Source organism: Nicotiana attenuata, chromosome 7 (assembly GCF_001879085.1).
Source record: "Nicotiana attenuata strain UT chromosome 7, NIATTr2, whole genome shotgun sequence".
Classification (NCBI taxonomy): domain Eukaryota; kingdom Viridiplantae; phylum Streptophyta; class Magnoliopsida; order Solanales; family Solanaceae; genus Nicotiana; species Nicotiana attenuata.
Genome location: NC_031995.1, coordinates 80943189 through 80966687, shown reverse-complemented (window position 1 = coordinate 80966687; position 23499 = coordinate 80943189). Strand labels below are relative to the sequence as shown.

At 37.5% G+C, this 23499-nt stretch overlaps 1 long non-coding RNA gene across 1 annotated transcript; it reads right to left on the bottom strand.

Moving 5' to 3' along the window:
- On the bottom strand, positions 641-14093 carry LOC109229371. The gene is made up of 4 exons (XR_002068562.1): positions 13869-14093; positions 12479-12539; positions 1496-3074; positions 641-1216 (listed from the first exon to the last, which is right to left on the bottom strand). It is a non-coding gene; the product is annotated as an uncharacterized LOC109229371 (long non-coding RNA).

The following is a 23499-nucleotide window of genomic DNA, read 5'->3' as shown; positions in this document are numbered from 1 at the left end:
GAAGTGACAAATACATGATTTACTTCAAAATCTTGAATAATAATTTATTCAAAGTTTACATTATAGTTTTAACCTACAAATTGTAGCTTTATTTAGTTAATCAGACATCAATTTGAAAAGCACTAAGTTTCTTAGTTAAAACTTTGAAGTAATATCAGCTTGATAACTACAGAGTATAAAATAGCGACTCTTCAACAAAAGAAGGCTGAAACATCATTTGAGTTGATGCTTTCACTTTGATAAGTTGATTCCCTGACAGTTAATTTACCTATGCTAACACAAAGTAATTATCATAGTTGTCTTTTCAATTTCTATATAGCTCCCCAACCTGAACACCTAAATACATCATGTTAATATTGGTTGGAAATTCAATCCTCATATGCCCATAACTTTAGTTCTTGATATTTTTTTGTCAAACTATTCATACGTAATAAATATCTAAATGTTTGGATCCATCTCTTTAATATTTTTACTCTTAATTTTCGCCACCAGATCTCCGAGAAATATCCTTTTGTACCCTCGACTATAAATTATTATAGATGTCAGGATTCAATACCACAAAATAATGTCTCTAACAGTAGATAATTGCAAGAACAATATTAAACACAAAGATACATTATAATTGGGAAAAAGTTTACCATTAGAAAAAGTTACACATTTTTTATATCTTCTCGACACCAATGAAATCTACATAGTTTCTCTTCTTTTTTCTCCACCTTTCCCAAGGTGAACCCATTTTTCCATTAAAGCAATACAAATTTCAAAAGAATGATATCTCAGATTTTTCCAACAATTACAATTTGAAACAAAAAAACAAAAACTTAAACCTCCATGAAATTGCTGCAAAAAATGCTAATGATATAGGAGAGTAAAACGATATTTATCACTTCGATATATAACTAACTTTAAGATCTACCAGAAATTAAACAAGAATCATCATTAGAGCTGACTACAAGCACGTTATGTTGCAAGAACTTGACAACCACGACTTTAACACCAAACATAAAACAAAAAGACTTTAACGGAGAATTTTCTTTACCATGAATAATCAAAACCTTGGACAACAGAAAGGAGGTTATATTATGTGCTAGAGTCAAATGGCACAAAAAACAAAGAATTAAGCTAAATTACCTTCAAAGTATGTCTTCATAAGTTATGCTAGCATATTTTAGGTGGGCCTTTGTCTTTTCAGATTTTCAAGAATAGCTCTATCAACCTGGGCAAAAAACAAAACAAGTAATCACCCATATTAGACTCAAAAAAAATCTAAAATCCACAACACGATGATCGCAGGTTTTTGTTTATTACTCCTTAATAAGTAGATTTATCTTTGATACAGAAGACATAAAATATAAGATGAGACTATGTGGACACAGAACAGAAGTATGTATAAAATCTATGAGAATCAAGATGGATCTTGTATACACCTTTTTTTCGTTTGTGCAATATAAGCGTAGAAACTTGAGTTAAATTAAAGGAAAAATCCAAAACTTACCCAATCATGGCAGGTAACAAGAAGATGGTCAGGTCCGGTAGTTCTGTTTCAACAATTATGTCTTTGAAAGAAATGGACTTCTCTCTATCTGAAAGCCATTTAACCAGAAAACTTTAACACTACAATCACGGCAAAACCGTGCATCTTTCTAATGGAATACACCATCAAAAGAGGAAAGCAGCAGAGGTTACGGTACACAAAAAGATTTCTCTTATTGATAGCAACAAAAAGACCTGTCGATTTAAAAGACCAGAAACCCCCAATTCACAATATTACAAGTTGCCCCTTTTAGATAACTATTTATATTTAAGTGTCACTTAATCTAATTAATAGTAGTACCTACGGTACAGCTTAATTCCAGTAGTAAAGATAGTATGATACTCCCTACCTAAACCAATTTCTTTGGAACAAACGCATAACATATATCACAAAGTAAAACAAATTGGGGAAAACTATCAAGGGACTAAAAAAGAGAGGAAAATAAAACTCACCCGGTAATTGTAGCAGCATCAAACCAAAATCAAACACGGTTCATCAAACAGCTCCAAGAAATGTATAATATCGAAAGTACCCTTGGTCGTCCAAGGGTCTTACGCTTATTATGTAGTTAAATATATATAAAATTATACTATTAGTTATTCAATTAAGTGATATAACAAAAGAAAAAATTATATTAATTAATTATATTTCAGTGATAAACTGAATGTGCTAAAACATGACCTGCATCTACAACAAAACTAGTATAGTCCCACTAGGGAGTGTACGTCTTGCGCAGGTTGAGAAGCTATTTTCAATATACCCTGCTCAAGCAATGTACAATCATAGCAGTCTTAACAAGAAATACAGTCGTGAAAAACCCATGAAAGAGAAGCAGTATCAACAACAAGATAATAAGATAACATAAGCAAAAAGAAACAACATGTAATAATAGAAATCTAAGAGTAAGAAAGTATGACAATAATACTCTAATCTATTGGTATGGCAAAGAGAAACGTTCGACTACCTACTAGCGTTCTACCTTAATCCTCGTCATTTACACCTTCCTATCAAGGGTCATATCCTCGCTAAACTGGAGTAGTATCATATTCTGCCTGATCAACTCTCCTCAATACTTCTTGGGCATGCCTTTATCTCTCCTTGAACCCACCAAGGCTAACCTGTCACACCTCTTTACTAAGTCATACTTGATTCTCTGCCTAATTTTATCTCTCCTAGTATGCCCACACATGACATGCATCTATTCATTTAATATAAATCGTATTTGTCTTAATCCTCATTCGTTCTTCTTTTTCTACTAGGTGGGGGCCAACATTATTTAATACTGTATGATTTTTAATTGTAGATCTAATAATTGATGGTAAGTGTGGAATCAAATAGACAATATTGCATGTTAATTGATATATACCTATTTACATACATTTTGATCAATATATATATTGTTTACAACCATGAGAGCATCACATTAGGGATGCTCATGTATGAAATAACTATTTACATATTAGCTGAAGGTGGGGCGTTGTGTATGCGATGTTTGGACTTCTTTCTGGTCTTCTTTTTAGTAGTTCTTGACCAAAAAAATCTGCAAATAAATAAAAATATTATATTTCATAGTCAAATTAGAAGCTAACATATCTTCAAGGCAAATTTTGTGTTCACCTTTAATCTGTTATAAAAAAAGAACCTATAGCAACTAAGGGCAAATATAACCAAAAAAAAAAAAAAAAAACTTAGCCAAGAAGATTATGGTGAGTTGGTAATTAAGCTAAGCATGTACTAATATACACAGGAAGACAAATGAAAGCAAAAAAATATGTGGACTAATTCTTTGTTTGCTTCATTAGCATGCAAAATATTAATGATTGTAACATCTTCACAAATTGTTTTATTATATTAAGAAGGAAATTATCTGCAAAACCCCATATTATTGTTCACAAAATTCTAAAGCAGTCGTATCAAAATCTCAGGTTTCAGCTATATCTACTTCTTTAGGTTGATTCTCTAATCTTTTCTCTTAAAATTGATTATATCGTGGGATGAATCACACCATACATTACAGTCTCAAAATACTATCAAATAGGAAACCTGCAATTGTAAAGTACAACATTTTTCATGAAAAGTTCAAAAGAAAAAAGCAAGCAAACAGAGGATTAAAATGATGAGCAAGACATTTCAGCAAATAACTTTTGCTCAAAGGCAACAATAACATTGGCAGTTGCTTAAAGTGTAGTTGGAATCTTTAAAATGTTGAAATATTTGAAGTATAAGCTCAAACTGAACACTATACTTACAAGTTCCTGGTAACTATGCACACAGAGAGTATAAGAGGCTTTCTAGAACAAAGTTATGTGCTAATTATGTATTTTCATCAAGTAAATTTGTCCTAAAAGCTCACTCCAGCACGAATATGTGGCAGCTTTTCCCTGCCCCTAGTTACGACTACGTCTTTCTTGTTCATCTTCGTATATTAATTTTTTCTGTGATCCAACTAATCCCTAATAGTTAAAACAACATGATATCCTATAATCTATCTCAGGTATCTTAGTTTTCATCAAAAGAGTACGTTTATAAAGCGATAGATTCAACTATTATCGATTAAGGAGAATGAAAATTCCTGCCAACTATAGCAATAACTGCTGGAAATCCAGTAGCACTTGCAACTTGACTATGCATTAGCAGATTTACCTAGTGCGAAGGGAGAAATGACTATATCTTGTAATAGCAAATTATAAAAGAGTGATGACGTCATAACCAACAGAAAAGGTCATTTCCCTTCCCTTCAAATTTTAGGAACTAAAAGACCCACTAATATGCAAAAACACAATAATAGGAGAATCCACATAAAACTGTAAGCAGATACTACCCCATATTACATTTGTTTTTTCTTTACAAATTGCAGCATGGTATCCTACGACATAAATTTTGATAGGATAGGTAATTCAAGATAAAACTGGACTAACATAAGAGGTTTTAAACTTTTATTTCAGTGTGGTCAAACTTGTTTTTATTAGGGGACATAGCTAGTTTAAGAACACTGAAAGTTTATGTATAACAAAATCAGGCTACATATGAACTTGGTCAAGTTTTATATTTATTATATAAGGTACATAATTACCTTTAAAATATTGTTTGTTATTTTAGCAGCAAAGTGTGAACGTTCAAATAATTATTGCAAAACTGATTGCATGCTAATAAAAATAATGTTGTTCATGATACTGTAACGACCCGGCCGGTCGTTTTATGAATTTCAGCCCCGTTTTCTCCATTTCTGCTTCTTTATATCTTGTTCAACTGTGTTATGTGGTATCGGGTTGGTTGGTTCAAATTCGAAATAATTTTGGAAAGGTCTGAGACACTTAGTCTCTAAAGTTGGTCTTTTAGTTGGAAAAGTCAACCGGAAATTGACTTGTGAGCAAACGATCTCGGAATTTTGGTTTTTATGATTCGGATAGCTTTGGGAGGTGATTTGGGAGTTAGGAGCGTGATCGGAATGTCATTTGGAGGTCCGTGGTAGATTTAGGCTTGAATTGGCGAAATTGGAATTTTGGCGTTTTCCGGTCGATAGTGGAAATTTCGATATCGGAGTCGGAATGGAATTTCAGAAGTTGCAGTAGGTCTGTTGTATCATATGTGATGTGTGCGCAAAATTTCAGGTCATTCGAACGAGGTTTGATAGACTTTTTGATCGAAATCGGAATTCGGAAGTTCTTGGAGTTCTTAGGCTTGAATCCGTGGTTGATTTAATGTTTTGATATTGTTTTAAGTGTTCCGAAGGTTGGAACAAGTTTGAATGATGTTATGGGATGTGTTGGCATGGTTGGTTGAGGTCCCGGGGGCCTCGGGTGAGTTTCGGGTGGTTAAACGGATCAAATTCATGTTTGAAAAGTTGCAGATTTTCTTCAGTTCTGTTGCAGGCATTTTTGTTCTTCGCGACCGCGTAGAATGGTCCGCGATCGCGTAGGCTTAGTCGAGCAGGGGTGAGATTTGTTCTATGCGATCGCATATGTAAGGGCGCGAACGCGTTTGGCTGGAAAGTTGTTGTTCGCGAACGCAGGGCCAGGGCCGCGTTCGTGTAGAAGGAAAGGAGCTGGTGAGGAGTAGGCAGGTTGTTCTATGCGATCGCGTGGGGGAGGCCGCGATCGTGTGAGTTTGTGAAGCCAGTGCTTCGCGATCGCGTGGAGGTGTTCGCGATCGCAGCGCTATTTCCGCGATCGCGGTGAAAGAATTTTAAATTGCTGGGAGAATGTTTAAAAAGCCATTTTCGCGATTTTTGGCCGTAGTTCACCATTTTTGAGTCGGTTTTGGAGCTTCTTGGGGGAGATTGAAGAGGGAATTCAAGAGAACCTTTTTGAGGTAAGATTATTGAACCTAAAACTCGATCCTATGTTGATTCTTACTGGTTTAAACATGAAATTTGTGGAATCTAAAGCCTAAAATTGGGGAGTTAGGGCTTGAAATTGGAGATTTTGATTTGAGGATTTGAGGGGTCGTTTGTGGTCGGATTTTGATGTATTTGATATGTATGAACTCATGAGAGTGTAAGAATTCTAGTTTTGTGATTCTTATCGGAATCCGAAACGTGGGCCCGGGGTCAGGTTTGGTCAATTTCGGGATTTTTGGTGTAAATTGGTTATTTGCGAGTGCGTTTTGTTCCTTTAGCCTATTTTGATGTAATGATTTCGATTTTGGATAGATTCGACGCGTGTTGAGGCCGATTCGAGAGGCAAGGGCGTCGCGGGCTAGAGTTTGGCTTGGATTGAGGTAAGTAACACTTCCAAACTTGGTTCTGAGGGTTCGAAACCCCGAACTATGTGTTCTATGATTACTATTAAGGTGAGCAAATGCCAAGTGACGGGCGTGTGGCGTGCACCGTGGGAATTGCGGCCTGGATTATTCCATGGCCCCGCTTAGTGACTCTTTCTTGCTGATATTTGTGTCGCACTTATGTGATTAAGTTGATGAGCTGTAAATCATGCTAATTATCATGTTAAGGCTTCACGCCAATACTGTTGAGACCGTAGGGGTCGATTCTTGCTGTCATGTTACTTGCTTTATTGATATTTTATACTCAGTCCTGTTCATGCATATTATATCATGCTTCAGTCTCGATTATTGTTTTTTGACATATCATATCATTGTCCGGGCTAGTATCATGACATTCTGCGCCCGTGTGAGTGAGACTGGAGAGTGATGACCGAGTATGGCCAAGAGCCTGATTGTGAGTGACAGTATATGGGATCGGGCTACACGCCGCAGCGGTTATGTTGATGATTATGATAGCGCTTGAGCTGTAGGAGCCCCTCCGGAGTCTGTAACACACCCCCAGTGAGCGCAGTTGATGATATTGAGGGATGGATCTTCCCTGGACATGGATCTTGTCCGAAGTATTTATACTTGGAGATGGATCTTCTCCATGGGGCTGGAATGGCCTTCCTCGGAACTGTTCCGGGATGGATCTTCCCTAGGCTTGATGGTCATATACAGTACCGAGTGGTTGAGCGCTTGTGAGTGGAGGTACACGGAACATTGATCATGTTATATGTGCTTTGGTACATAGAGATTTCCTGAGCATTATACTCCGTACTGTTTAGACTGCATTTATTTACTGTTGAGATATTACTTGAATCTGCAAGCATGTCTACTTTTCTGTACAATTTAATTTATATTACCTGCTGAGGCTTGGTTCGTCACTACCTGTCAGTCCATAGTTTGGACTTGTTACTTACGGAGTTGGTGTACTCACGTTACCCCTACACCCCTGTGTGCAGATCGAGGTATCTCGGGGCACGGTAGCGGTTGCTGATCATTTTATTTGCGGACTTCCTATGAGATAGCGAGGTAGCTGCTGGGCGATCGCAGCCCCGCCTTCTCCTTCCTTATCTTCCTTTCATTGTGTTGTTGCCTATTCTCAGACTATGTTAGTCTTGCCTTATTTCGAACCATTGTAGTATTTTGCTCATGACTAGTGACACCCGAGGTCGGGCATGTATTTTTCGCTTTATTTTGATCTTTACTTTATGTCTTCTATTGGAACTCTGTTAAAATATGGTTTTACTTAAGTTTTAAATGAAATCTGGAGTGTTTGGGAATTTAGTTGGCTGGCTTAGTTTCACGATAGGCGCCATCACGACCGGGTCGATTTTAGGGTCGTGACAAGTTGGTATCAAAGCCTAGGTTACATAGGTCTCACGGGTCATGAGCAGGTTTAGTAGAGTCTCGCGGATCGGTACGGAGACGTCTGTACTTATCTTCGGAAGGCTGCAGAACCTTTAGGAAATAAACTTCACATTCTTGAATTCCTATCGTGCGACATTGATTCAGCTTGAAGCTTAACTCCTTGAATTCCTTCCACGCATTTGTGTGCGCGCATGAGCGCTCGGTATCAGCTGTGCATCGACGGCTTATGATTCCCTGATCGAAGGGCGAGATGTGTTCATATGAATTGAATGTGACGAGAAAGGTCTGCTTGAGGATAGAAGGAACTATTAGGTGCTTGATTTCCATCTTGATTTGATATATAGCCCCGAGTTATGAGTGCATGAAGGATCTTTTCATGTTGTCTAGTTGGGGAATCGAGTAGATTTCATGTTACGATATGAGTTCAGACTCAGAAAGACTTGGTGATTGCGTGATGTTTATAGCGGTGGAAGGGTATAAAGAGAAGTTAGTTTGAGACGGAGCATGTGGGTTATCTCCTGCGGAGTATTCTGAAGTGGTGTGAACCCTATGTTGTTTGTTGAAGGTCCTCTTTTACAGTGAAATATATGTGCGACAGTTTGAGTTTGGATCGCGCGCGGGAGTTGTCTTGACTGTTACGAGGGTGAATGCGAGAATTGCAGATGATTTCAAACACTAGATGGTTTGTGTTGCATGAATTTATGAAGGATTTAGTTGAATCTCACTATGGTATTATGGCAGAAATAGAGTATGGGCATTGTGAGTTTTTGGGTGTTTTGGTCTATGGTCCTTGCCGAAGGAGAGGGAGCTCCACGACCAATTGATCTGAGGAATGGTTATGATTTTCTGCGTGTTTCATTCATCGTTGGCAGTACGAAAGTGTTGGAATGAGACCTTATTTGATAAGAGGTTTATTATCGATATTCGGTTGTTTTGAGCAGTTGTTGTGATTTGGAGTCTTTGCTATGAGTGTTCGAGTTGTATGGTATATCCTGTGGTTTCCATCTTGAGTTGTGGTTATGGCTTGCTACAGCGTGTTCAGATTTATTCGGTGCGCGGATGTGAGATTCTGATCATATAGATAAATTTTGAAAGTGGAAATTTGGTTCTAAGGTTTATGGACTAGGTTGGATTGTGAAATTTCAGTTACGTTGTGCTATCGGACCTATATGAGATAGGGTGATGTGGGATCACCCCCGGGTATGTGCAGGGTAAGGTTATACAGCACTTTAATGGTTTTCGGAACAACTCTGGGCACGTTCAAGGACGAACGTATGTTTAAGTGGGGGAGGATGTAACGACCCGGCCGGTCGTTTTATGAATTTCAGCCTCGTTTTTCCCATTTCTGCTTCTTTATGTATTGTTCAGTTGTATTATGTGGTATCGGGTTGGTTGGTTCGAATTCGGAATGGTTTTGGAAAGGTCTGAGACACTTAGTCTCTTAAGTTGGTCTTTTAGTTGGAAAAGTCAACCGGAAGTTGACTTGAAACGATCTCGAAATTTGGTTTTTATGATTCTGATAGCTTGGGGAGGTGATTTGGGACTTAGGAGCATGATCGGAATGTGATTTGGAGGTCCGTGGTAGATTTAGGCTTGAATTGGTGAAATTGGAATTTTGGCGTTTTCCGGTCGATAGTGGAAATTTCGATATCGGGGTCGGAATGAAATTTGGGAAGTTGCAGTAGGTCCGGTGTGTCATATGTGATGTGTGTGCAAAATTTCAGGTCATTCGGACGAGTTTTGATAGACTTTTTGATTGAAATCAAAATTCGGAAGTTGTTGGAGTTCTTAGGCTTGAATCCGTGGTTGATTTGATGTTTTGATGTTGTTTTGAGTGTTCCGAAGGTTGGAACAAGTTTGAATGATGTTATGGGATGTGTTGGCATGGTTGGTTGAGGTCCCGGGGGCCTCGGGTGAGTTTCGGGTGGTTAAACGGATCAAACATGTTTGAAAAGTTGCAGATTTTCTTCAGTTCTGTTGCAGCATTTTTGTTCTTCGCGACCGCGTAGAATGGTCTGCGATCGCGTAGGCTTAGTCGAGCAGGGGTGATATTTGTTCTACGCGATCGCATATGTAAGGGCGCGATCACGTTTGGATGGAAAGTTGTTGTTCGCGAACGCGGGGTCAGGGTCGCGTTCGCGTAGAAGGAAAGGAGTTGGTGAGGGGTAGGCAGGTTATTCTTTGCGATCGCGTGGGAGAGGCCACGATCGCGTGAGTTTGTGAAGCCAGTGCTTCGCGATCGCGTGGAGGTGTTCGCGATCGCATAGGGTTAAATGGGGCCAGTCATCATTTGTGCTTCGCGATCGCAGCGCTATTTCCGCGATTTTAAATCGCTTGGCAGAATGTTTAAAAAGCCATTTTCGCAATTTTTGGCCATAGTTCACCATTTTTGAGTTGGTTTTGGAGCTTCTTGGGGGAGATTGAAGAGGGAATTCAAGAGAACTTCTTTGAGGTAAGATTATTGAACCTAAAACTCGATCCTATGTTGATTCTTACTGGTTTAAACATGAAATTTGTGGAATCTAAAGCCTAAAATTGGGGAGTTAGGGCTTGAAATTGGAGACTTTGATTTGAGGATTTGAGGGGTCGTTTGTGGTCGGGTTTTGATGTATTTGATACGTATGAACTCGTGAGAGTGTAAGGATTCTAGTTTTGTAATTTTTATCGGAATCCGAGACGTGGGCCCAGGGGTCGGGTTTGGTCAATTTCGGGATTTTTGGTGTAAATTGGTTATTTGCGAGTGGGTTTTGTTCCTTTAGCCTATTTTGATGTTATGATTTCAATTTTGGATAGATTCGACGCATGTTTTGGCCGATTCGAGAGGCAAGGGCGTCGCGGGCTAGAGTTTGGCTTGGATTGAGGTAAGTAACGCTTCCAAACTTGGTTCTGAGAGTTCGAAACCCCAAACTATGTGTTCTATGATTACTATTAAGGTGACGCAAATGCCAAGTGACGGGCGTGTGGCGTGCACCGTGGGATTGCGGCCTGGATCATTCCATGGCCCCGTTTAGTGACTCTTTCTTGCTGATATTTGTGTCGCACTTATGTGATTAAGTTGATGAGCTGTAAATCATGGTAATTATCATGTTAAGGCTTCACGCCAATACTGTTGAGACCCTAGGGGTCGATTCTTGCTGTCATGTTACTTGCTTTATTGATATTTTATACTCAGTCGTTTTCATGCATATTATATCATGCCTCAGTCTCGATTATTGTTACTTGACATATCATATCATTGTTCGGGCTAGTATCATGACATTTTGCGCCCGTGTGAGTGAGACTAGAGAGTGATGACTGAGTAAGGCCGAGCCTGATTGTGAGTGGCAGTATATGGGATCGGGCTGCACGCCGCAACGGTTATGTTGATGATTATGATAGCGTTTGGGCTGTAGGAGCCGCTCCGGAGTCTGTAACACACCCCCAGTGAGCGCAGTTGATGATATTGAGGGATGGATCTTCCCTGGACATGGATCTTGTCCGAAATATTTATACCTGGAGATGGATCTTCTCCATGGGGATAGAATGGCCTTCCTCGGTACTGGATAACTGAGGTCAGTGATATATATATATATATATATATTCCGGGATGGATCTTCCCTGGGCCTGATGGCCATATACAGTACCGAGTGGTTGAGCACTTGTGAGTGGAGGTACACGGAACATTGATCATGTTATATGTGCTTTTGTACATAGAGATTTCCTGAGCATTATACTCCGTACTGTTTAGACTGCATTAATTTACTGTTGAGTTATTACTTGAATCTACAAGCATGCCTACTTTTCTGTACAGTTTAATTTATATTCCCTGTTGAGGTGTGGTTCGTCACTACTTGTCAGTCCATAGTTTGGACATGATACTTACTGAGTTGGTGTACTCACATTACCCCTGCACCCCTGTGTGCAGATCCAGGTATCTCGGGACATGGTAGCGGTTGCTGATCATTTTATTTGCGGACTTCCTTGAAGATAGCGAGGTAGCTGCTGGGCGATCGCAGTCCCGCCTTCTCCTTCCTTATCTTCCTTTCATTGTGTTGTTGGCTATTGTCAGACTATGTTAGTCTTGTCTTATTTCGAACCATTATAGTATTCATGATTAGTGACACCCGAGGTCGGGCATGTATTTTCCGCTTTATTTTGATCTTTACTTTATGTCTTCTATTGGAACTCTGTTAAAATATGGTTTTACTTAAGTTTTAAATGAAATCTGGAGTGTTTGGGAATTTAGTTGGCTGGCCTAGTTTCACGACAGGCCTCATCACGTCCGGGTCGGTTTTGGGTCGTGATAGATACAACTCCAAATACCACCAATTTTATGATAGACTCATCCATCTAGCAGCAAATTCCCAGAACAGCAAAAAAGTTTTCCTTAGAATAAGATAAATAATATATAAGAAACAGATATATGAGATTCCCGTTAAGAAAAGAAAGCAGGCCAGTAGTATTAGTAACTCAATTCAAGAGTTTCACTAACATTAGCATAAAATCTTAGAGCAACATACTTAATAGTAGAAAACATGCTTAAGCTTTACATAATTAACCTTCAATCAACAAATATTAATAGCTTTAAAGGTAAGATGGCAAGCCATAACAGAGCTAAAAGTGTTAAAGTTCAACTGCAACAAAGAGAGAAACCTAAAGGTCAAAAAGGGCATAAAAGTTCTCACTCTTGTCAAAACTAATGATATCATTACTAAGAATTGCATTTCAGAACCTCGTCTTTTTGTTTTTCTTCTACTAATAAGCCAAAAAATTATTTTCTAGCGAATGGTATCAAAAGCTTTAAAGTAAGAAGTTGGTCAGAAAGTTTACCTTTTGATTGGAAGGCTACTGAATAACACGAAAACACAACAACCACAATAGATCGCAAGAACTACAATAACAAAGAAAATAAATCGGGGGAGATATAGTATCAGTAATAGATAACTCCAACCAAAATAGAAGATAAAGATGAAAAGTTAGTGCATTCTAAGAGTTAGAAGGAGTCGTGCATGTGATGATCAAATAATAACCAGTTTGATCACAATGTCTCTACCACTTACGGAAGATAAGGCACCTCGCAAATAATTTTAGAAGTAAAAACTTTAAATTAAGAACTCGTGACAAAATACAGTTTTGCGACTTTATCATTATAATAAGTAAAATTCAGTGACCATACATGATATTAATCCGCTCTTGTTCGTATTAAGTTGAATTTGTTGGAATTTTGTAAAGTCGTTATTAAATTTTGAGGTGTGGAAACTCTACACAACAAATCAAGTTACTGAAGCATTAGAACCTCTGTTGAAAGGTGATTTTCCAGCAGAAGAGGAATCAAAAGTCCTAAAAGTGGGGTTATTATGCATAAGCTTCTGGCGCTTTAAGACCATCACTCACAGAAGTTGTCCAAATGTTAACATGTGAAGATTATCAAATTCCAGAACCATGCCAACCATCTTTCTTAAATTCAAGTTTATTAGCTGGCCCCTCTCTCAAATCCAGCATAAGAAGTTTAGTCTCAAGGCGAACAACTGAGAAAACCAAAAAAATCCAAAACTGAGCGTGCGTCGAGTTTAAAAATATATTTTTATTGCTCGATTTAACACATACCAACTATCGAGGTGAAAAATTAAAGTTCATTAACAGAGTCCAAAAGAAGAAATTGCAAAAGTAAGAACCATGCAAAGAACCGAGAAAACCAAAAAAAAATCCAAAACTCAGCACGCTTCGAATTTAAAAGTGCATTGTTATCGCTCCATTTTAACACACAACCATGGAGTTGCAAAATTAAAATTCATGAACAGAATCCAAAAAAAAGAAAGGGCAAAAATTAGAAGAAGGGGAAAAGGATGAGGAAAATCAGCCATGACATTGCAAAATTTAGAAGGTATGGAGAATCTAGAAAAAGCACGGAAGGAAATTAAGTTGTAGAAAAGAAGTATGAACAGAATTCATGAAATTTGAGTAAGCACTGTAACACTATACCCAAAATTTTCTTCCTTTTAAATTAGGCTTAGTACCCATACCATTATCATCAGCGAACTGAGATCGAGAAGCCATTGATCTCAACCAAAAATATTTGCATGTGGGGTGAAACTAATTGAAAAAGCAAAAGAAAGAGAAACAAGTACAAAACTACAAAATTGAAGTTGAAGACCAAGAGATTATTTTCTATATCAGATGCACGGCAAGAATCATAAGGCAAAATTGATTAAAATCGTACCTGCAGGTAGAAGGAATTTAAGGAAGGCGAAGAGAATTGGAGCAGCTATCCAAATTTTGAAAGTTTAATTGGATGAAAACCTAATACGCTGCGTAGAACATACGTGGACTCATTTAAAACTTACACCTAGTGGGAAAAATAAGGCAGTAGTATGTTTTATCTGTAAGAATTGATGTGAAATGACTTAACTGCCCTCGAGCTTTTATAAAAAAGACTTTAAGCATACAGGACGAAACCACCGGCTTTTCTCATGTATATATATAGTAAAGTAAAGTAAAGTAAAGAGGAATTTTAGGGTATTCTTTTTGGTATTCGATACTATGAATTTAACAAAGCTTTATACTGGCAAATCAAACATTAACAAGGTATGAGATATTAGTTAGCAAGAACTTTCTCAAATATTTGAAAATTAGAAATCTCCTTTTTTTTTTACTTTAAATCTCCTTTCTTACGGGGAACTTTGGGTACGCAAGTCTAGGAAAGCCGCTTTTCACCCTCCAAACGACCAAACCTAACCCCTTGAATTGATCACGAGTTAACATTCTTTAATCTCAATTCCACCACGTAAACTATTGCTTAGACTTTCCGGTAGAACTTTCAAAACGGGCCAGTCCAAGTTTCGTGAGCTTTTAAATTTGACGGGCTAGGAAGGGCCGACTACGAATGGGCCTTAAAATGGCCAGCCCAACCCAGCCCTAAAAAGGCTACGGGTGTGACGACCCAAAGGGTCATCACCGAATTTCTCTCTTTTCCGTGCTTCCGAGGCCTTGAAAACCTCGCTTTTAGTTGCCTCGATTTACGTGCGCAGTCCGGACGCCAAGCCGAAAAGCTTTTATGTTGAAATATGTGAACTTTGTGAAAAATTTGAAGAATTTTGATATTAATATTGCTAAAGTTGACTTTGGTCAACATTTTTGGTAAACGGACCCGGACCCGTGATTAGGCGGTCCCGGAGAGTCCGTAGAAAAATATGAGACTCGGGCATATGCCCGGAGTCGAATTTCGAGGTCGAGAGCCCGAGAAATGAATTTTTCTCTGAAATTGTTTTTCTGAAATTATTAAGGAAAATGGAAATGAAAATTGATTAAAAGACTATGGTATCGGGCTCGTATTTTGGTTCCGACGCCCGGTACAAGTCTTAAATATGTGTTAAGCGCTTTCTGTAAAGTTTGGTCGAAATCGGATGTCATTTGACGTGTTTCGGACCTAAATATCTAAAATTTGAAGTTATGAAGTTTGAAATGAAAATGATGATCTTGAGGCTTGATTCAATGATTTTTTTTAATGTTATTTTGGTGATTTGATCGCTCGAATAAGTTCGTAGGATGTTATTGAGTTAGTGTGTGTGATTGGTTAGGAGCCCCGAGGGCTCGGGAGTGAATTGGAGGTGGTTCGGGGTGTTTTTACACTTAGGAAATGTAGCAGGTTTTTGGTTTCAGCTGTTGCAGGTGTTTTCTTCTTCGCGTTCGCGTGGTCTCTTCCGCGTTCGCGTAGCTTTAGCCTTCTACTTCATCGCGTTCGCATCTCTCGCCTCGCGTTCGCGTAGAGTCATCTAACCCTGAGGGCTTAGCCCTTTTTCTTCTTCGCGTTCGCGGACACTTGACCGCGTCCGCGTAGCTTGCCACGACTCCCTTCAGCGCGTTCGCGTTTCCCTATCGCGTTCGCGTAATAACAGTTCCTGGACCCTATTTCCTTCTACGCGTTCGCGTCTGTCTCCACGCGATCGCGATAGCTTACCCAGTTTACCCTTCGCGAACGCGGCCCTCTCCCGCGAACGCGATGGGCAATTTTGCCCAGCGAATTTTTAAGTCAAAAACATAACAGTAGCTCGGGAATTCTTCATTTCTTCTCACGAGCTCTCTTCTCTATCAAGCCTTAGGACTCCATTGAAGCTCCCCTCTTCCAAGACTTTTTCGGTAAGTAATTCCCCACCTAATTCCTTCATTTTTTCTTCATTAATCACTAATTTCCTAGCCCTAAATCATGAATTCAAAGTAGAAATTAGGGATTTTGGGTAGAGTTAGGGCTTTGGGGATTTTGGGTGATTCAACCTCAATTTGGGGTCGAATCTTGAAATAAATTTTATATTTGAACTCGTGGGGTTATGGGTGATTGGGTTTTGGGCCGAGCCTCGTATTTGGACCATGTGAGACCGGTGTCGAATTTTGGTGTTTTTGGAAGAATGATAGGAATTTCATTTCTAGGCTATGGGATTATGTTTTTGAGTCCTTATTGATATTATTGAACTAATTATGCCTAGATATCATTGTTTCGGAGTTGGATTGTAGAGAAAGGCGGTATTAGAGAGTTGATGCCATTCTTGGACCGAGGTTAAGTGTTTGTTCTAACTTTGGCTTGAGGGAATATGATTAGGATGTTATTTGCTACTTGCTAAATGTGGAGTACGGTGTATAGGCATGGTGACGAGTATCTATACATCGGCGTCTAGCATGACCGTGAGTCTTAATTGCTTTTAATTCGAATGATGTGACACCACTACCTTGTTAATTGATAAATTTCATATAATGTGAACGGTTGAGGAAGAATTGTGATTGGTATATTTTGGAGCGTTGGCTCGAACAAGAATGTGATAGTTGAGAAAGAAGTGATTTAAAAGAGGATGTGTTGTGATTATTCCCTTGCCGGGACGTGTAGACTATTATTATGTACTCTCCCTTGCCGGGATATTTGGGCTGTTAGCTGTACCCTTGCCGGGTTAAAGTGTTATGTTGTCGAATTCCCCTAATGGGGCCTTCTTTACAAAGTCAGATATTTTGAATTATAATATGGGATCGTGTGTCACGCCGACCACTTATATATTATGAAATGGGATCGTACGTCACGCTGACCACTTATATATTATGAAATGGGATCGTGTGGCATGCCGACCACTTATATATTTTGAAATGGGATCGTGTGGCACGCCGACCACTTATATATTATGAAATGGGATCGTGTGGCACGCCGTCCACTTTTATATTATGAAATGGGATTGTGTGGCACGCCGTCCACTTATGAATTAAGAGATGGGATCGTGTGGCGCGCCGACCACTTATATATATGAGCTATGGTATTGAGATAGTTTCGTCGTTATATCCGTTGATCTGTATTCGCTGTATTTTCCCCGAGCATGCCCCCTTCCCCTTTTTAGTTGATATTCTCTGTTGTTATTTCTGTTGCCTTTGTATATATATATCTGCACAGGTTGTTTTTGGTAGGTCCTGTCTAGCCTCGTCACTACCTCGCCGGGGTTAAGCCAGGCACTTACCAGCACATGGGGCCGGTTGTGCTGATGCTACACTTCTGTGCTTTTTGCACAGATCATAGTACCGGAGCAGGAGCTTTTGGACAACAGTAGGAGCGTTGGGAGCTTACTTCAGTCCAGAGATTTCCGAGGTAACTTGCTGGCATCCGCATGGCCCGGAGTCTCTCTTATCTCTGCCTTTCGTTTGATTTCCCTTGTATCGGATCAGACAGTACTGTATTCTTATTCAGACCTTGTATTTAGCATTCAGTAGAAGTTCGTGAGTTAGTGACACCAGATCTGGGTAGAGGTGTATTTGAATATCCGCACTTGGTTTCAGTTATTTATATTTTTGGGACTTCCGCTTTTATATTAATTGCCTCGTTTTTTCTTTATACTGTTAATGATGTTGAGAGAAATGTTAAATTAATTGGCTTGCCTAGCTCCTATTAGTAGGCGCCATCACGACTCCCGAGGGTGGGAAATCCGGGTCGTGACAACGGGCTAGGGCGGGCCGGCCCTTCAATTTTTTTAAAAATAAAATTTCTTTAAATCCTTAAATATTTTTTCGTGACATAGTCGATTAATCATGTAAACAACTTCTATTTGCTTAGAGTGTACAAAAATATTGATATTTGCGAGGAATCTCGTAATTAAAATGCAAATTCTCTATATCTCTTGCTCTTCTTTTTTAAAGTTATATGAATATTTTTTTAATACCTTTCTTTCATTTTTCTTAGATTCAGGGGATTATTTTAGCAAGCTTATATGCTGAGGTTTTTTAATGTAGGATTAACATCATTTGTTTATTTCATCATTATAGTTCATAAAATTTTTATAATTCTTGAAATTTGCTAGTGCTCAATTTTTTTTTTGTGTGTATTTAAAACTGATCTTTATCTATGCTGAAGAGTAGTTTAAATAGTAATAATAAATTAAAGTAATCCACACTGATCATTGGCCACTTAAAGTAATATTTTGTTTTGAGAAAAGATTTTATTTGCTACCTAAGACTTTTCGAGTTCGTTATTAATTAAGCAAAAGAAAAACTAATTTTGTCATGTTACAAGCATGTCAAAAATCTAAATTCTAGTTGATATGGAAAGGTATATGAGCAATTTAGGGTTGGGGAATGATGATTATAGTTAATAGTTTTTTTACTTTTTATTATTTTTTAAATATTAAATATTTAATAGTAATTAATTTGAATTTAATTAATTTTTGGCACATGGGCCGGCCCCAGGCCCAACCTCGGTCAAACCTCAAGGGCCAGCGGGCTAACTTGGCCGGGCTTATAAGCCTCAATTTTAAATGGGATCAATAAATCCTAGCCCAACCCTACCCAATTAGCAAGTTGGGTTGGGCCGGCCTCACAACTTTCCAGTAATAGTAATTGTTTCTATATCTTAAGTGCATATACTCATAAAACTAGCTATTTCCAGAGTCCTGACAATCTTTTCGAATTCAATAAGTATTTCCGAGGTTCTATTTTATGTTACACAGTTTGGAGTATGACGATCAAATTGATTAATTTTTGCTGAGAATTTGAATATAGAATTTTCAAAAATTTTGAAATAAAATTTATATATTTAGAAATTACATTAAAAAAATAGAAATATGACTTAAAAAATTTTCTTTGACTCCCCAAGTAATAATTCCATAACATAAAGTGAAACTGGGGAGTAGTATATATCTGGATTGCATCTCTAATTAGATAGTAGTATAGCCTCCATTAATGTTGTTTGCAGATCAGATCATTTTTTTTACATTTAGCTAACATGACGTGCCAAGTCAAATAACCGAACCAATGAAATCATGCGGCGTGACGAGAAATGCGGCATGCCAAGTCAATCAAACAACAATAGAATCGTGTCAAATATGTAGATGATATGTTATGGCTAGTCAAATCAGAGCTTGTCACTAAATGAATATGGCTGATATGTAATTCAAATGGACAAAAGTCAATCGAAAGAATCAAATACATACAACTACTTCACCCCCTAACAACTATGAATATGAGTGGTCATAACGCTAGAAAAACACCATAAGCATTTGCAAGCTACATGAGAGAGTTCTAAGATTAACACTTCGAAGATTTATCTACAAGCCTTCAACGATTAAAGACAAAAGATCAAGAACAAAAAAGTTGAGAATCTATTGCGTCTAAACTAAAAGATTATTATTTGCTCGTGTCGTAGAATCAAAATTCACCATTCATCTAAGTGTTGGTGACGAATAATTTAAATCACATTTAAGATAGAGATTCAAGACAAGGCTTTTCAAGCTCTTGAATCAAAATCAAATTGAATCTCAGCAAAGTTTATATTTTTTAGGAGATTGTACCGATTGTAACATTCATTGCATATTGAAATCGAATACCACAATTTGTTTGCTATTCCAGACTTGATTATTTTGCTAGACCCGAAATTTGTGCTCACAAAGGTTTCACATGCAATTAGTTCAAAATCATAGTCCTGCAACCTTCTCCAACTATAGTCAATGTATAGTTACACAGATGAGACCACGTTCAGGACTCGAGAACACGGAAAAATATTAATCATCACCAACTAATTTTCGTTGATTTAATGCTATCATTCAATATTTCTAACAACCAATCACAGTCTCATGTACAATGCCAACTTGTTATGACGTTAACCTTAAAAAAAATTGTCTATCACAGAAAAACTTTTTAATATATCCTCTGTTGCGTTTTTTTCTTTCAAGGGTGTGAATGAGAAATAGAAGAGACGCCTTTTGGATTGCACCTCTCTATCTCACCTTTGCTTTGTCTCTAAATTTAGAGGCTTGTCCTCAATTTTCAGACATGGAAAATCTGAAAACTTCTCCCCTCTTTTCTACATTGTTGCATTATTTTCCAAATAAATATAAGTGTCAAGTGTGATTTGCTCCGTTTGTTGAGTTCAATGAAGTTCTGTGATTTGTAGTGCCGCTATCACAGAATAGTTATTTCGTTCTATCTTGGAGGAATTAATACATATACCTTGGGCAACAATGAGGGGTAAATTCAGTGGGCTCGAAATTATTTTACGAATTATTTATTGAACTAACGTTTGTTTGCTTCTATGATTTCTTGATTTTGAACACATTAAGAGCCTGTTTGGCTTAGCTGATTTAGAGTAGCTGATAAGCATTAAGTGCTGAAAAGCACTTTTAAGTGCTGAAACTGATTTAAAAAATAAGCAGTTACGTGTTTGGATAAAAGTGCTGAAATTAATAATATGCAGCTGAAGAACTGGGTATACGAAGAGTTTTGTTTTAAAAAGAAGTATTTTAGGGATAGAATAGTAAATATTTTGGTCAAACTTAAAGTGCTTATAAGCTGAAATTTGATAAGTTGGGGGAGACCAACTTATGGCTTTTGGCTTATTTTTAGCTTATAAGCACTTAACTTATAAGCACTTTTAATTTTACCAAACGCGTAGATAAGCCAAAAAGTGCTTATAAGCCAGTTTGACCAGCTTATAAGCTTGGCCAAACACCCTCTAAGAGCCCGTTTGGATTAGCTGATTTGAAGTAGCTGATAAGCATTAGGTGCTGAAAAGCACTTTTAAGTGCTGAAACTGATTTAACAAATAAGCAGTTACATGTTTAGATATAAGTGCTGAAATTGATAATAAGTTGCTGCAGTATTTGATAAAAAAGTGCTGATAAGCTCTTTTTTTGTTAAAATGACTTGAATAACCTTAGAATTGTTTACACTTATAAAGGCGTAATTTCTTCAAAATTTTAGATTCCAGATTGATTCAAATACAAAATATTCTATTTGTCATTTTATTTTAAATACAACTGTGCTTAGATAAGATAATTTTTATGATAAATATAATTTATTTTATGATAAGCATATAATCATAAGTTATAATGCTTAATAAATTGACAAAAGTTTCTCAGTAAAAAATAAACCTAAATAGGACAAAATATTTGAAGAGAAACAAATACTGTCTTCATCACTACAACACTTAGAAAACAATACACCCAAAATTTGATATGTCCCATTTATTACATATAGTTCAAAGATTAATACACAATCACATAGATATAAATATGCAAAGGAATAGTGAATTCGCTTATCTTAAATAGACAATGAGAATTGCAGACTTGGGGGGGGGGGGGGGGGTAGGGGGGTAGAGATAGGTTAGGTTAGTATACGTTGTAGGACGAGTAGTAGTAGNGGGGGGGGGGGGGGGGGGAGAGAGTTTAGGTTGAATACTTGAGGCAGTGAGTATTGATGTAGGAGTTTTGTTCTAAAGAGGAATATTTTAAGGACAAAATAGTAAAAATCTTGGTCAAACTTAAAGTGTTTATAAGCTAAAAATTCATAACTTGGGGGTGACCAGCTTATGGCTTATTTTTTACGTATAAGTACTTGACTTATAAGCACTTTTAACTTTATCAAACGCGTAGATAAGCCGAAAAATACTTATAAGCTAGTTTGACCAGCTTATAAGCTTAGCCAAACATACTCGGAATCATCGAGTGTGCAAACAGAAAGGCACAAATGTCGAAGCATTCGGGAGGCAATCTGTCTTGTGAATTGCTTGAAGATTTCCTAACATGACATTGGTCTTTGGACCACTTTTTGAAAATTAGTTGCTAACAAAAGAAGAATGGTGTAGTGGATAGAGGCCGAAACAAAACGCATTTTATAGGGCGTGTTAAATACAACACCGGGTATATTGGTTGATAAGCAGTTACTCAAGCGTAATATTTTTTTTGTTTTTAAGAATTGTTCTGACCCGGTTCATTCAAATTTAATGTGGAAGAATGAAAGATTAAGTTTCTAATATTGATAGTATTGGGAAGAACGAGCAGACCGATTGCTTGGAGATTCTCATAAAGAATTACCTCATTGTCTCTAATATTGATAGTATTGGATTACATTGTGAAAACAAACAAATCTTGTATGGAGGAAGAATTCTGCAAGGTTTTGCCGTACCGGTAATGAGATCAGTGGACCGGAAGAGCGATAAGAAATCCAGGTTCTACTTTTATGGCTCTATTCATTTTTCCTTACTTGAATTATTTGCTCTATATGATTTATGAAATCAGACTCTACAAATACAAAGGGAAGATGTTCATTATGTGATGATCTCATATATATATATATATATATATATATATATATATATATATAGTCTTGCATGCACATTAATTAAGATTAACTAAGGTTATTTTAGTTATATCTTTTAGTATATAACTTTGGTAGCATGCTTAAAATTATGTGAAAAATTATTTTCTAGGTGGTAAGTATGAATTAGGCTTACCGTAATACTTGAGGTACTCTTGAGATCATGAATATAACATATGTAAAGATGAACATATATGAGTTTGAATAGAGAAATAGATCAAACTGGTTAAAGTGTTATAATGGTTTAGTTGGAAAACCATTTGGAAAGGGAATTAAAATTCTGGTGATTTTCTACACCCATTATGGAGAATAAAATCTTCGTGATTTCTACTCCTACTTCGAGATCAAAATCTATGTGATTTTTTACTCGTTCGTTGAGATTAAAGTCTTCGTGTCTTTCTACTCATTTGTCGGAAATTAAAGTCTAAGTGACTTTATACTCGTTTTGGAGATTAAAATCTTAGTAATTTTCTACTCCAATTTATTATTCGGTTTGAAGATTAAAGCCTTCACCGTTTATTAAATTTGTGTAACGACCCGACCGGTCATTTTGAGCATTTGCACTTCGCTCGCCAGTTCTCGGGCATGACTAGCCCCGTATGATGTATTATGACTTAGTAAATCGTCGGTTTTGGTTTTCAGGATAATCGGAATAGATTTGGAAGAACAATTCTCAGTTTGAAGCTTTAAATTTGAAAGGTTTGACCAAGTTTTGACTTCGTAGTATTCGATCTCAGATTTTGATTTTTATGATTTGGTTAGCTCCGTTAGGTGATTTTGGACTTGGGAGCGCGTCCGGAATGTGATTTGGAGGTCCATGGTAGATTTAGACTTGAATTGGCGAAATTGAAATTTTGGCGTTTTCCGGTTGGTAGTGAAAATTTTGATATAGGGGTCGGAATGGAATTTCAAAAATTTGAGTAGGTCCGTTGTGTCATTTGTGACGTGTGTGCGAAATTTCAGGTCATTCGGACGAGGTTTGATAGACTTTTTGATCGAAAGCGGAATTTGGAAGTTTTGGAATTCTTAGGCTTGAATCCGAGGGTTATTTGATGTTTTGATCTTGTTGTGAGCGTTCCGAAGGTTGGAACAAGTGTGAATGATGTTATAGGATGTGTTGGCATATTTGGTTGAGGTCCCGAGGGCCTCGGGTGAGTTTCGGGGTGGTTTCGGACCATTTCTAGGCCATTTCTAGTTGCTGGTTTTTGGCTTCAGGGGTGTACAGTGCGTTAGCATAGATA